Below are 15551 nucleotides of genomic sequence, written 5' to 3'. Positions count from 1 at the left end.
TGCTTTAGCCAGTCTAAGATCCTCCACGATCGAGAACAGGGCAGTCTCAGTTGAGTGGCCTTTCTTAAAGCTGGATTGCTTGTTGTCCATGAGGTTGTTTTGAGTAAGAAAGCCCAGGACTTGATTGAACACTACTTTCTCCAGAATCGTTGCCATGAATGGAAGGAGGGATACCGGTCTGTAGTTTTCAAGTAGCGTATGGTTCAGGTTGGGTTTCTTTAGCAGTGGGGTTACCCTAGCCTGCTTAAATGAAGTGGGGAATAACCCAGAGTCAAGAGATGTGTTAAAATAATAAAGGGACTAAGCCGAAAAGAAAATGAATGAATATTTTTGCCTTACATTATTTTTGAATAATTCGTTGTTTTTGTGCACATTTGGGTATTGTAAATACAGTCACATATTTTTGTTTTTTTACTTTGGTTGTCTTTTGCTCTTATTCACTATTTAAAAAAAAAAAAAAAAAAAAAAAAAAAAAACTTTAATTGCACATAAATGTCAAACCCTATTCCCTAGTGAACATCAGGTGTTTGTAACACGTGGATGTGCTCTTTCATGCGCCAATTTTCCTTCTGCATTCACACAAAACAGCAATCCAGCAAATTAAAGTTAATTTAACAACTTCTCTTTCCGGAAAATTCCTTGAATGACTTTACGGGTGTTTCCAAAAAGGGCCTGTTCACACAGACCTTTCCGGAAAATTGCTGGTAATTTTCCAGAGAGTTCTGAATGTTTGAAAGGGACTAATGTAGATTTGCTAACTAAACAAAATGAATAACATATAATAATAATAAAACAATTCATATGACCGGTGGCTGTTGTCATACAGGTTTCCCTTCTTTGACAACTCTTACTGAATAACAATAACTCCCAGTCGCTTTGATGCTGAAATTGCTGTCAGCTCAGCTCATATTAAGTGAATATTAAAGTTCCCAAAATACTTGTACTCTACAGACATTTGGTGCCACACAAATATACAAGTGTGCGCGCACACACATACACACAAACACTGCGCCTCCAAATTATACCCTCAGCGTTTTGAGCTGTTGTGCTCTTTTCATTTATTCTCATTTGGTCGGCAACATTCCTTCAGCTTCCTCTGTGGCTAAAAGCAGCACTTTGAACTATTTTTCTCCTCATTTTCTTTTCCTCCATGTGCTCTTTTAAATGTTTCAAATGCTGACCTCATTTTTTTTCCTCTCTAAAGCCTCAGATCTGTATTCCTTTTCTTCCAGGAGGGACTGATGGCATTACTGGCTTTAGGATATGTGATTTTGACCTCATTCTAGGCTTATAGGGTTATCTCTTTTGCGTTTTTTTTTTTTTTTTTTTTTTTTTAGATTGAATGATGTACTGTAGTGTAACACATATCACGTCTTCTGTAATTAAAACTGATTTGCATTGGGTATAATTCATTTAACACGGTTAAACGATCTGCACCCTCGAGCAGAGTATTTCTCGTTAGGTTGCCAGGGGTTAATTACTTTACCGATGAGGAGCACGGGGGACATATTGAATTACTTCCTTCATTATCTGTTATATTAAGATTGGGATCAAGTTTGAATTAAAACTGGAAAGAACTGAAATGATATTATCGCAGGAAGTCAAATTGATTTTGGTTTCATCATCGGCTCAGTCCTATTATAGCTCTCATTCTGCAAAACAAATGTTCGCAATACTGTAAATTAGTTATTATATTGCATATGTGTGTTCTCCCTTATTACACTTGAGGTAAGACCTATTTATTCTAAATTAGACCATTTGTGTTAATTGCAGCTGTGTTTAAAAGAAATGAGCATAATAAATTACTTCTTTAGTTATTGAAAATCTAATTTGGTCGCAATCATTGATGCATTAACTTAACTAACAGTGATCTATGCATTTATAATCATGTTATACTAATATTAATTAATTAATTTTCCTTTTGACTTAGTTCCTTTATTAATCAGGGGTTGCCACAAGGGAATGAACCGACAACTTGCTGAAACCCAACACTGGGAAACACCTATACACTCTCACAGTCACACAGATATATACATATTTCACACCAATTTAGCTTATCTAATTCACCTACAGTGTAGTGCATGTCTTTGGACATGTGGGGGAAATTGGAACACCCGGAAAAAACCCTCGCGAACACGGGGACAGCATGCAAACTCCACACAATAAAACCATCTGACCCAGCCAGGGCTCGAACCAGCAACTTTCTTGCTGTGAGGCGATCGTGCTACCCATTAAACCACCGTGATGCCCCAAAAGTAATATTGTAATCTTTAATATATAGCTGTAACATATAGTGATTTTTATATATATATATATATATATATATATATATATATATATATATATATATATATATATATATATATATATATATATATATATATATATATATATATATATATATATTTACACACACACACACACACACACACACACACACACACACATACAGGCATACATGATTTATGAGGTCAATGTGACTTTTTGGTGGTTTACGGGGACATACCTTTGCCAACATCCTACGAACATAAAACTTGTGCCAAAAATTTTTATTTGAGCTACAAAAGGCAAACAACGCTTAAAAACAGCAATTTTAGTTTCACAACACACTCAAATTAACTATGTGACATTTCACAGGCTTATGGGGACAGACAAAATCATGGTTTACAAGGTCTGTTTACATGTTACACACAAACCTAGCCCCTTCATGGTTTAAAAGGACTGATTAACACATTTTACATATCACACTATTCTGCTATTGCAGTAAGGGTGACAACAGAACAGACTCTGGCTTTCCTCAGCTAGACACCTGCTAAACCCATCTCAGTTGCTAAGGTTCTGCCTGTCACTTCTTAAATGACAAAATACTATTTTGCTTATAATACACTTTTGATTTAACAATTCTGTAGGCTTATTGTGTTGTATCAGTTAAACAATCTGTTTAATGTACTGTTGAACAATAACCTGAAAAAGACAGCATTTTAACATTAAAGTATGAAGAGTTAATTGTTTAAGGGCCTTTGCTCTTATTTTATAGGACAGTAGATATTTTGAAAGGCAACTTCAGATAAAAAAAGAACATAATTGGCAAAGAACCTTCAACCATGAACAACCAGAAGCACAACTGTACGATAACATATTCATTATTTTATTCTTTTACTTGGCCAGAACACAAATGTTCCCCTCTGTGTGGAGTTTGCATGTTCTCTGTGTTGGAGTGGGTTTCCTCCGGGTGCTCCGGTTTCCCCCACAGTCCAAAGACAAGCGGTACAGGGGATTGAATACACTAAATTGTCCGTAGTGTGTGTGTATGAGTGTGTATGGATGTTTTCCAGTGATGGGTTGCAGCTGGAAGAACAACCGCAACGTAAAACATATTCTGGATAAGTTGGTGGTTCATTTCACTGTGGAAACCCCTGATAAATAAAGGGGTTAAGCCGAAAAGAAAATGAATGAATGAATGATTACAGCTTATAAACAAACTAATGGTATTTTAAAATTTAATTAAGTCGTTCAACAGATTATTCTTTTTCAAATTTAAATATTTATACTAGAACACAACATGGTAGTGCACTAGAATACTGTCAAATACAAAACATTGCCACTCAATGACAGAAATAAAAAAATAAACTTTTTTTATTTTACTTTTGAAGTCCAGGAAAACAGCAGGGGAACTAAACATGTATATACATTTTATTATGAAATGCATCAACTATTATCGCTCTGACAAGAACAAAAAATAGATGGATAAAAATAGATAAAAAGATAGATAAAAAGAAAAAAAGATAAAACTAGACATAAAAGTTTGATTCCACAAATTGAATGATACATACAGAATGATATGAACACAAAACAGATTAAAAACTAAATTTCGTAATGTGACAGTAATATAATGTGTTATAATGTGACTAATTAATATCATACACATTTTCACTTTTTTGTCACAGTGACAATATTTGACCATTTTCAAACATGTAAATAAAAAACAAAAAACATGTCTTTTTGCTACTCAACACTGTTGTAAATGTTTAGTCTGAGGGACTGCATTTGTGGGTTATGTATTTTTGTGTGATGGGTATTGCCCAGGCTCATGAAGCAGACGTGGACCTGGACTGTGGAGCAGTACCAGACTGTGGAGTAGTGGCAGACATGGGTTGAGAAGCAGAGGCAAACTGTAGAGCAATGTAGAGACTACCCTAGAGTGATGATGGACTGTGAAGCACTGGCATGGAACAGAAGTGGGTTTGAAAATGGTTAAATATTGTCACTCTGTGACAAGGAAAAAAAATGAAAATGTGTATAATAATAATCAGTCTTTTGAACTCATTACAGCCTTCACGTCTGCTTTTGTCCATGGTCTTCTCATGTAGGTTGTTCTGCCAGTGCTAGAGCCTGAAAGCAAACAAGATGATTAACTGTTAGCATCACTGACTTTTAATAGATCATATCAACTGTTCATCAATATCGTTTAAAAGTCTCTTTCTTGGAAAAAAGGTTAATCCTTAGGTGTGCACTTACACCATGGTTATACATCACACAACTACATGATTTAACAGCAACATATGCGAGTATAACTTTCAGTAGCTGCTTTGAATCATTGTGGACTATTGAAAGTGATATGACCTTTCCATGTAAAGACTTTTCTTAATTTTAAAAAAAGGCAATCAATAATTTCATAATATTCCCTATTATATTTTTCCACTGGAGAAAGTCTTCCGTTTTTTAGTTTAGCTGAATAATAAAAAGGTAAAAACTGCAAAGGTCAATATTATGAGCACAAAAAATAAAATAAAAATATATAAAATTATAAAAATTAAAATTTATTTTTTGATTTTTTTGTCAGCCAGATATCGCAGAGCCCTATTTAAAAATGGCCAGATACAAAAGAGAAAGTGATAAATGGAAGACATTGACGAGAAATGTAGCATAGGAAAAAGCATTTGTGCATTTGCGCTACAAGCACTGCGATAGAAAGTCTGAACGTGTATTGAGTGCTGCTGGAAACATTGCGACTCCAACTAGGTCTGCTTAATCCAGACAATGTGTCAGCATGTTAGCTTTTCTGTCAAATAATTTACCAAAAACAGTGGAGAGTTAGTAGCCTACGCTGTTTTTTCCTCAACATCTCATTTATATTGTTATCAATAGGCTAATATTTTTTGTTCTTCTTTTTATTATTATCATTATTATTATTAGTTACTATTTATATTATCACTGATACTGAAAAGTGTTATTTAGGCTATTTGTGAAGTTCTTAAAAATGTAACATTTAATTATTATACAGGAGGGGGGAACCAGTGAATATTGTCCTCACCACTTAAAAAAATGTGTAAATAAAAACAAAAAAAAAAAAAACTAAAAATAAAGGATAAAAGGAAAAGCATGCTCTTCATCATTTTTCATAATCTGATTTGTACATGCTGCTGTGTGTGTGCACTTAGGCTAGACGAGCAGAGTACACACATCTAAAGTTATCTTACTGTGAGCGTTTTAATGGTCAAATAGGTGTCAAAATGCTGTGTTCAGTGATCATTTATAAGAAGCTTAAAGCACAGTTTGTTTCATATTTTTATTCTATTGTACATATTTCCCTTTGCTCATTTACAGGGAGGAAAATAACTGCATATATACAGTTGAAATCCGAATTATTAGCCCTCCTGAATTATTAGCAACCATTTTCCACCAATTTCTGTTTAATGGAAAGAAGATTTTTTTTCAACCCATTTCTAAACATAATAGTTTTAATAACTAATTTTTTATAACTGATTTCATTCATCTTTGTTATGATGACAGCACATACTTTACTATATATTTTTCAAAGTACAAGCATTCAGATTAAAGTACAATTCAAAGGCTTAATTAGGATAATTGGGCAAGTCATTAATATTGACCTTAAAATAGGTTTCAAAATATTTAAACCTGCTTTTATTCTAGCCAAAATAAAACAAATAAGACTTCCTCCAGAAGAAAAAAAATATTATAGAAAATACTGTAAAAAAAATCCTGAATTTGTTAAACATCCTTTTGGAAATATTTATTAAAAAAATATAAATAAAAAATTCACAGGAGCGCTAATAATTTTGACTTCAGCTGAAAAATCGTTTTGAATAATCTTGTTTGCAATTATGACAAAAATAATCGTGATTATGATTTTTCCCATAATAGAGCAGCCCTTACTGTATGTGTAATGTAGCCTACAGTAGATTATGTGATGTGATCAATTAAAAAATACATTTTCTTTTTTCTTAGTAATAAACATGCTTTTACACTATACTGTATGCTTTAGAAAAGATACAATAGATGGTGAGAAGTATAGCCCCAGGCTGCAAAAATTAAACAAATATAAGAATGAAGTTGTTTAGCCTTTATAGCGCCCTATTAAATTGTGTTGGGGTAAAAAGAATGTTTACATTTCTTTGACTATCATGGCGATGTTATTACCTCAAATCTTAAACGTGCGCACATTGCAAGAAATGAAAATCGCGTCACAGCACACACTACAAAATATTAAGGTTATCGAGTCAATGAAACACATCACCTGATTGCAGTATAACTTGCTTTATCAATAATTATTATTATTTATTATAGGCCAGGTTACAAATATTTGAAAATCTGTCACTACATGCCAAACACTCAAAATAGGTTCCCTTTTGCATAGCTATTAGTGGCAGTTATGAATTAAATAAATGGGCATATCGGCACGTAAGGTGAGTCGCCTATTATTTATCGTCTGTTTATTTTTCTCTGTTCATTTCTTTCACATGCATGCAGAGTGAACAGTCTGTGCTGTTTCTGCTTGTTTAATAGAGCGCCTCCTCTTATAGCCGGCCTATTTCGGTATAAAGGACAAAAAAAAATTTTTTTTATATACTGTATGCTATTCTATCCCCTATATTAAACACAGCAAATGTATAATTAAATATTAGAAACATAAATATTTTAAGTTTCTAAAAGCACATTTTAATGTTTAAGCATTGTTTATTGGCCGTCGGCGTCGATGATGTGCACCTCTCAAAAAATGTAACTACAAGTCGCAACGACACAGAGCGCAAGGTCGTGATTTGTTTGATGGTCGTGATTGGTCGGCTTGGCAGCGCTGACAAGTCTGGGGGCGGGACCAAGAGCCGTGCGAGTGGTGCGAGCCCAATAGAGCGATTGTTTACACGTGTGGAGTCCCATGAAGGAGCTCTGGATAGAAAGTTTTGTTTTGTGTTTATCTCATAGTTAAAGTTGTTCCACGTCCGCCGGTTCCAGCCTCAAAATGAGCGAGTTTGAGTCACTTGCATGTTCAGGAAGCGTTTAGAAAAAACAAAACAACAGCGAAGAAACTCAACACAGAGGAACATTAACACCTCACTGCCAACTAGCGTTTTGAAAGTGTTAATGCAGACCAACAGAGACATTGCGCAGAAGTAAAATAAACAGCTACGCGGGTTGCATGTGCCGTGGGTTACGCCGATCATAACGCAGAAGTATAAACCAGGCTCTATAAACTTTAATTTCATAAGTGCATACAATATAATATTAATAATAATAAGACAATTAGCATGTTTATCAGGGTAGACGACATGCAGTGAGTGGATAAATCCATATGTGCAATATGTACATTTAAATCTCTCCATTTTGCTGTAATGGCTGTGCTGTGTTTGACTGGCAATAGCTTTTAGATTATAACCCGCGACCCACTTATTAATATGCAGCCTTTTTTGATTACATGGGGCCAGTTGCACCAGCAGTGTGTAAGTTAAAATGAAGCCTAGTTGTGACTTAAAGGGACACTAATTTACAATGTACGCACTACTAAATATTTCTGTGTTGCAGCATTTCACTCAGTTTAAACCTAACGCTGTGTTCCAACTAAAAATTTACCGCAGCCTCCCCCCATGTATAATGGTAGAAAAGAGATGACGGTGAGATTAGTTTACATCGAGGAGCTTGCGATGATCTCCCTCTATTCACAGCCTTATTTTCTTCCTAAATCTCGCATTTCTTTCGGTTTGTGAATGAAGAGTTTAATTTTGTTTCAAGAAATGTTTTGTGTTAACATACATTTCTTTATGACTGGGTTTTTTCTCCCTGCTATTTTTTCTTTAACGTGTAGAATATTTAAAAAATCAAGTTTTATGTTTTGATAACTTTGTGTAATTTGTGTGCATTCACAGCAAATTTTCAAAGAACAGTTATATGTAGATGCATTAGTTGCAGAATTCTAAATCAGTTTAACGATTGAAACACTTTTTATTTGATATTAGGTGATTTAATGCAACTATGTATGGCTTTACGGAGAGCTTATGACCTTACTAACTACGGTTTGCCTTAAGAGCATGTGGTGCAACCGAAGTAAAAACAACTTTAGTTATAAACATGCCAGTAGTTATTATTATTATTATTATTATTACTACTACTTCTATTATTATTAGGCAATTTTCTGAAGCAACCCCTGTAACCAATTTAGTGCTTTTGGGTTGTTGTTGTTGTTTTCGGTTAAAGCGCAATGCCCCATTAACACCTCAGACAGGCTGCTTCATTAATAGCCAAACATTTTGTTTGAGATGAGGGCAGGGGTATATCTTGAGTATATTTCACAAGCAAGGTTGACACAAAATCCCCGGTTATATACCTTTTACCTATAGGCCAACTTCTGGTAATGTAGGCTTATATAGGCTGTTTCTATTCACAGCAACTTATGGACTGAACTACGTGTTAATTAAAATTTCTATATTAGGCTCGTAGCAATTGATATTGGGAGTCATGGAATATTGTTTGCATTTATTTTGCATATTGTTTGCAATATCCTACTTTAATAATAATAATAATAATTAATATTATATTAAAAAGTTTTTTCTATTTCTAAATAAATAGCCTACTGTAAATTAGGCCTACAACCATTAATGATTTATATATGAAATTAGAAATGAAATTCTTAATAATATTTGTAAAGGAAACAAATATAGGTCTTATATGTGCCGTTATATATATTTCAATTAATATGGAATATAAGTGCATGTTTTCACCAAAACTATGATAGATTTTTTTTTTAAATGTGTGATTGTGTAAAACAATATACTTTGCAAATAAAATAATGTTTTTTTTTTTTCTCTCTCTCTAAAGAAATTGTTACCACCTCGTTTAGAGCATCATTATGGGCATTTTACGTTATAACTAATGTGGGTCAAACAATAGATCTGTGACAGAGAAACTACAGGTTTTGGGACACACTCGTCACTACATCGTTCTTTTCCCAAACGACACATTGTACTATGATATTTCTGCCGCGAGTTACGTTGTTGTTTGGGAAACCCAGCCCTGGTGCAGAGCCAGAGGAAGAAGCGTGCTGCGCTTGTGGAGCAGATAAGAAGCAAGAGAAACTTCTAGACCAGGGGAGAGTTTCCCAAACAACGACATATATCTGAATGAAGGGGTAATCTACTGTATTTTAGCCTAATTATTATTTCTAATGTTTACACACTGTGAAATAGGCTAATCCAATCTTAAAAAAACACACACACTAAATCATTTTTTGTGAATTGTTTTTATTCCAAGCTAAATAACATTTTAGAAAATGTTGCATATCAAGCTGTTGGTATCTCCTCGCGGTTGAAATTGGCTGTTATGCGAAAAAAAACAAAAACAAATATTAGCTCGCAGGCTAGTTGCTTTTTAGATTTAATTTAAGCCTATATTCAGCTGACAGCGCACACTCAGCCGCGATACAGAGAGAAAAAGTAAATAATAGATTCTTTAATGTAAACGACTAAGAAAAACTTTGGCTATATACTCGGGAGAGGACGTAATGAGATCTAGACTGGCTGTAAAATATATACACCAATAGTAATAGTTAATCAACGCATTTTATTTAAAAAAAATCTACTCATTTTAATATTGCGATTTTTACATTTTTTAGAGAATGTCTGTTTTCATTAACTTTTCTGTCATTTATTTCAAATTTGTCATTATTTTATTAATTTGATGATGTTAATATTTTACATAGGCTATTTTATATACACATCTAAAATCATTCAAATTAAGGTTGTGACGATGAGGAAATTTCCCCACCGGTTAATCGACATGTGACAACACCGGTAATACCGGTATCATAGTGGGGGTCGGGGTTTCCTCTTTTCTTTCTGCTTTTAAATAGCTTATAAATGCATATAATACTTTCACTTTCAGTTTTGCGGGAATTGCCAATTCGGCGTAAATTGTTTGAATGGACGAATGTGATGAATGTTAGAATGTTTTTAAAACGAATAAGAAAATAAAATAGCAAGATAAGTAATTAAATTGCACAAAGTTTAAATAAGATTAAACGAATGAACAAGAAACAAATATAAAAGAAAAGCTTTCCAAAATTACATTACAAAAATGACAGGTTGACACAGTCTTTAAAAAAAAACAAAAAATAAAACATTGTAAATTGGCATTTATTAACAGTGAGGTTTACTTGTTCTTTGCGAGGAATCCTGGCCAATATGTTGACCATCTCTGGCTTAAGATGGAATCTTGTGGGGCTTACTATGTTCCCCATCGTGCTGAACACACCCTCAGATGAGCAGCTTGTTGCACGTAAAGATACTTTTTGGTTACATTTGCTAACAGGGGGAACATGTTTGGTTGTCTTTTGTTGTCCTACCTGACTTCAATAGAGTGGAGGAACTATGACGTCAATTTGTATGCAAAAACCCGGAAGCGAGTTAGCATTTTAGCACTTCCGGTTCCCTCGTCCCAAAGTCAATGGGTTTTTTGAATGGGGTTTCAGTAAAATCGCTCAAATAAGGTCCGTGGCTAACACCAACTCAATATACTTTCACGTTTTGTTCTACGACATAAAACACATCAGTTACAGCACACTCTTCAACTTTTAAATCGATTATGCTTCTTTAAAAAGACGGTTGCTATCAAGTTGCTAAATGAGACTACAGGCTGCGTCGGGGGCATTATACGTCATCGAGCTGATCTGGTCTGGAGCGCAGCTCGCTTGGGCGTTTGGATTAGTCTGTGATTTAAGTATTTTCAGAATAGTATTTTATAGTTTGTTGTATTATTCTAATTGAGAATTCAGATTGTGTGTAGATAATTCCTTCACATGTAAAGGCTGTCGAGACAGATTCATTTGTTGATCATTCATTTTAATTAAACGATAATATGAAGATACTGCTCAGTTTCTTTCCTGCTCTCAGTAATGCAAACGTGTGAATAAATGTGTAAAAATACATGCATGTTAACTGTCATTTTAACGTGATCAAGTGATTTCTCGTCTTTTTTTCTTCATCAACACATTTAACTCTGTCATAACTGCAATATTTACACTCCTCCATAAAACGTATAGCAGATGTGACTGTATTGGGCTGTTTTTCGCTGTACTTCGTGACACAAAAGGAATATTGAATCTTATTCTGTGTCCATGATGATGAAACCTGCAGGCATTTGATAGACTTGTTCCTCCTCACGCCGTCGTCTGTTAAGGTAAGCGGGCTGTGTGCACGCGAGCGATACACTTATTTAAATATGTCTCATAATAATACTATATAGGCACATTTATACACATTTTTTTAACTTTTAGAACAACCGCAAAGCAAAACATGTATTTCCCACGTAAAAACGATCCAAAAGGCACAAAGGTCTATGTGTGTTTGCGTATTTATTAGTTTATAATATATAGCGTGGATTACAATATAATATACTGAGAGATTAACTCTTTGTCATGGACGTTATTTCTAAAAATAAGCTTGATAAGTCGTCTGTAGTAGGGTGGGGCTGACGTCACTGACGAGCGCCCCGAGGGCGCTGTAGTCCGTTTATAGCCTTATGTTAGCTTTTTAAGTCTTGCGTTTGCATTTAAGATCCAAAAGTGCTCAATGTTATATTTTCGTGTGACAATTATCCGGCTGAACAAAACGTGTAAGTGTAATGAACAGTGTTTGAACACAGAGCGTATTATTCGCAATCTTCGAAAACCCTATGGGAAAATCCTATAGGGATTTCCACGAGGGAACCAGTTTTATGCTAGCAGCCGATTAGCCTACAAAGTGACGTCATAGTTCCTAGTTCCTCCACTCTATTTCTTAATGTATTATTTAGCCTATTGCATTATATATTAATAGCTTAGTCCTTATGAACAATCCGTTTATAAAATAGCCTTATTAACGAATTTATAGGCTAGTGAAGAATAAACCGAATATGAAATATGATCCTTGCATAATGATCACAACTAAACAAGCTAGCACTCATTTTATATATAAACTTTAAATAAAAAAGAAAGAAATGTTAAGAAATTAAACATTGTGTAAAAAATCTAAAGACAGGCTAAATAAAAGTAATTTTATTTAACAGGCTAAAAAAATAATCAACATGTAAATGTATAAATATTTCGATAAGTATTGTTATGGAATATTTATAACTATATGATCTTGCTTTTTTGGTTATATCAATACAAGCTTTGAGCTCTCTTACAAGCACAGTTGACAGGCGCAGGTGTCTTATGTCACTGTCAGTGGCGGATTACACACAGCATACCCTGGCAAGATGTTTTATTTGTTGCCGATTGGCGTGTTGTTCCTTTTTTAAAACACCTTTTGTTTTTAAAATCCCTCAAGGTAATGTTGTCTATCGAGTTATATAGTCTCCCTCGGAGATATTGTAGTTCAGTAACATGCTTCGCAGCATATAACCGTGAAGCTTAAATAGGCTGAGCATATTTTTATTAATTTTAAGACACATTAATACAAACTAGCCACCGTTTGATTTTTTTTCGTTTACGTATATTTTTATCAATCGAAAAATGCAATGAATAGTTTAATTTGGTTTTCATTTTATTAGAATTAATATAATTAATAGGCTACACAACTCCTATTGGCTCGAATTGCGTTTTGACAGATAAGGCGTGACTTTCTGGCTCAAAGATATTTGTGCCTGTTAATTTCAGCGCTGTATTTTGAAAGATTTCGCAAAGGCTTCAGCTGTTCTACCTGTCAGCTGGTACCAGCCTCAGTTTTGCGACTTGACCTGTGTGGCGTTTCGATGTCTGAATGATAGCGAGAGAGAGATGAGATCAGACCTCAGATTCGATGTGTTGCCGCACTTCACAGTTACTTTATAGCAATTTTTAATATTGGCTCACCTAAATTAACTTTTCATTTATTAAAAGCCGAAATATTTCCAGACAGATGAAGCAACTTTCGGTTTTTAAAGACAGCGGCCTCAGTGATAAAAGACGCGCGCACACAGGTTACATTCTTGTAGGCATATTCATCTTTTATTTTTTTACATGAAATGCATAAAGTGCAAAAAAGAAGAGCTGAACTTCGGAAAAAGTGCTCACTTCAGTTGCCGTGATGATTGCTTTGTTTCTCTGCAGTTGGCTTGTCGATGGCGCGGCATTGCTACATCATTCTTGTTTTAATAAAAATAAGATATTTATTATTAAACACTGTGAGATGATGGTCGCGTGATTTTTAAAATGAGAGTATGCCTTGCATATTTATTCTCACGTGATAAATGAAATATGACGCATTACTATGTTCAGATTTTAATTATAAAGCATGCTCTGGCCTTAAGTAAATTATTACGAATTCTATTTTCCATTTAATTAAAATAAATATTTAATAAAAAAATAAATAAATAAAACGAATACTTAGAAAAAACAAATGTGAGGACGGTGTCACGGTAAAAACGTGATGTCACCGGTGTTGCGTCTTAAAACCGGTATCACCGTCAACACCGTCTATCGTGGCAAGCCTAATTTGCTTTTTTAACTTGTGAGAGAAAAGCGAATTTTACCTGTCAGTGGCTGCACATTGCTCCTAAATAGCATAAAGCATTTCTTTCTTTTGTAACATTCTTTTTTTTTTTTTTTTACTTTAACCCATTAAAAGAAAAAGTGTCATAATAAATACAATTATTATTAAAAATGCAATTAAGTTTTGTCTGTCGCATAGTTAACTATGTGATGTGGGTAAATGGTGTTTCAATGCTGCAAGTCCTATATTTCAAACCTGCGGGAAGCACTGTAATTGATCGTTTTTTTTTCCCAATAAGGTGGTGTAATAAATACATTACAATTTTTAATTAAAAGTTATTCACATTAAATAATAATAATAAAAAACATTGGTTTAAAGAATGTTAAAAACGCAGGATTATGTTTTAAATAACTCCAAATCGAGGCATTCATTTTAGGCCTCTACAAACTACAAAACGTCAATGCAAATTAATGCAATACTATATGTAAAAACAAACTATTATATACTATAGTGGCCTATAAAAAATGGTCAATATTGCCTTATTTCTCGTCTCGCTCAGCACATGTGCATTGAATCGCAAGTGACAGATACAGAGGAAATTAATAAAAATAATATAGGCTAGATTTAAAATAATATAGCCCACCTAGCAGTTTTCTTTAAAATTATAATAGGCCTGTATATAAAAATGGACTGAAAATTCTTGTAGGCCTTTTGTGATGTTCAGTTATAAAAATGCTTATCTGTACATTTGTAAAACTGTCCTGTTTAGGCTATACTGCTTCTGCTTTTGAAAAGGAAAAAAATAGTCTGGGCTATACTTTGAATTAATCAAAAACAGTTATAGGTTCAGTTTGAAATTTAACTTGATAAACAGTTAATAATGGCACCTGATGTTCAAAGAAACATCAATGGGGCGTCGATTAGGGATGTTCGGTTCTGGGTTTTTTGGATGAGACTCTTAACTCCTAATTTTGGAGTCGGTGGAATACATATGCATTCACTTAAAATAGTGCAAGGATTAAATATGCTGTCTCATATCGCACTTTACACAATGCTACTACGTCAATTCCAACATTGTGTTGTTCTCTGGTCAGATAAAACCAGCAGTAAATCATTTCCAGCCAAAATAAAATAGTTATCAACCTAAACTTTTTTACAGCATATTTTAATTGTCTAGTTTAACTAGTTTAGTTTAACTTAGAAAATTACAATGCAATCTTGGAGACATAAAGTTAAAACATAATTTTAATATCAAAATGTTTAATGGAAAGATGAGTGGCAGTTCATTAACAAATAATCCCAACTGAGCCCAAACAATGTTAAAAACTATATAGAATAGTCTAATTATTTAGTATAGTCTAAGTATCTAAATACTTTACAGAGAGAATAAAATAATCTGTGGTTGTTCATTTCTTTGTTTATTGATCGGTTGAAGTGTCAAAAAATAAAGTAGCTAGCTTCTTCATTTGATTTAATGACCAATTAAATATTAAACCACATACATGAAATATTTAACTTAAATAATTCATTCATAAACAAACCTAAAATAATAAATAAAAGCAGTGTGACAGAGCAGTATATGCTTTAAGGCACAGTCTCTCTTATAAATGTGGTTTTCTTTAAAGTGTACTTTTAAATAGCTCATTAGTTTACTCTTAAATATTACTGTTTGTTTGTGCAATTTGTTAATTATTGTAATTTAATAAAGGTGTGTTAATGAGACGGCGGAAGAAAAGGAGTGACTCAGACCTAGTTTTTGAACATTTTACCTTGACTATATTTTGTGGAAAATCCTCTTTTGGAAGTTTTTGC

General features: G+C 33.7%; 1 long non-coding RNA gene across 3 annotated transcripts in view; it reads right to left on the bottom strand.

The window, feature by feature from the left end:
- Positions 1–3679: 3679 nt before the first annotated feature.
- The window catches only part of LOC141377633 (uncharacterized), a 29593-nt gene continuing 17721 nt past the window's right edge, over positions 3680–15551 (bottom strand). For 2 of the 3 annotated variants that reach the window (XR_012390072.1, XR_012390074.1), the window contains 2 exons: positions 4331–4392; positions 3680–4222 (listed from right to left, as the gene is read on the bottom strand). This is a non-coding gene — a long non-coding RNA (uncharacterized lncRNA). Of the gene's footprint in view, positions 4223–4303; positions 4393–15551 lie in introns of those variants that run through there. The other variant, XR_012390073.1, reaches the window with a different exon arrangement.

This window comes from Danio rerio, chromosome 14 (genome assembly GCF_049306965.1).
Source record: "Danio rerio strain Tuebingen ecotype United States chromosome 14, GRCz12tu, whole genome shotgun sequence".
NCBI lineage: Eukaryota > Metazoa > Chordata > Actinopteri > Cypriniformes > Danionidae > Danio > Danio rerio.
The sequence above is the reverse complement of the archived record's forward strand: the minus strand, read 5'-3'. Positions and strand labels throughout refer to the sequence as shown.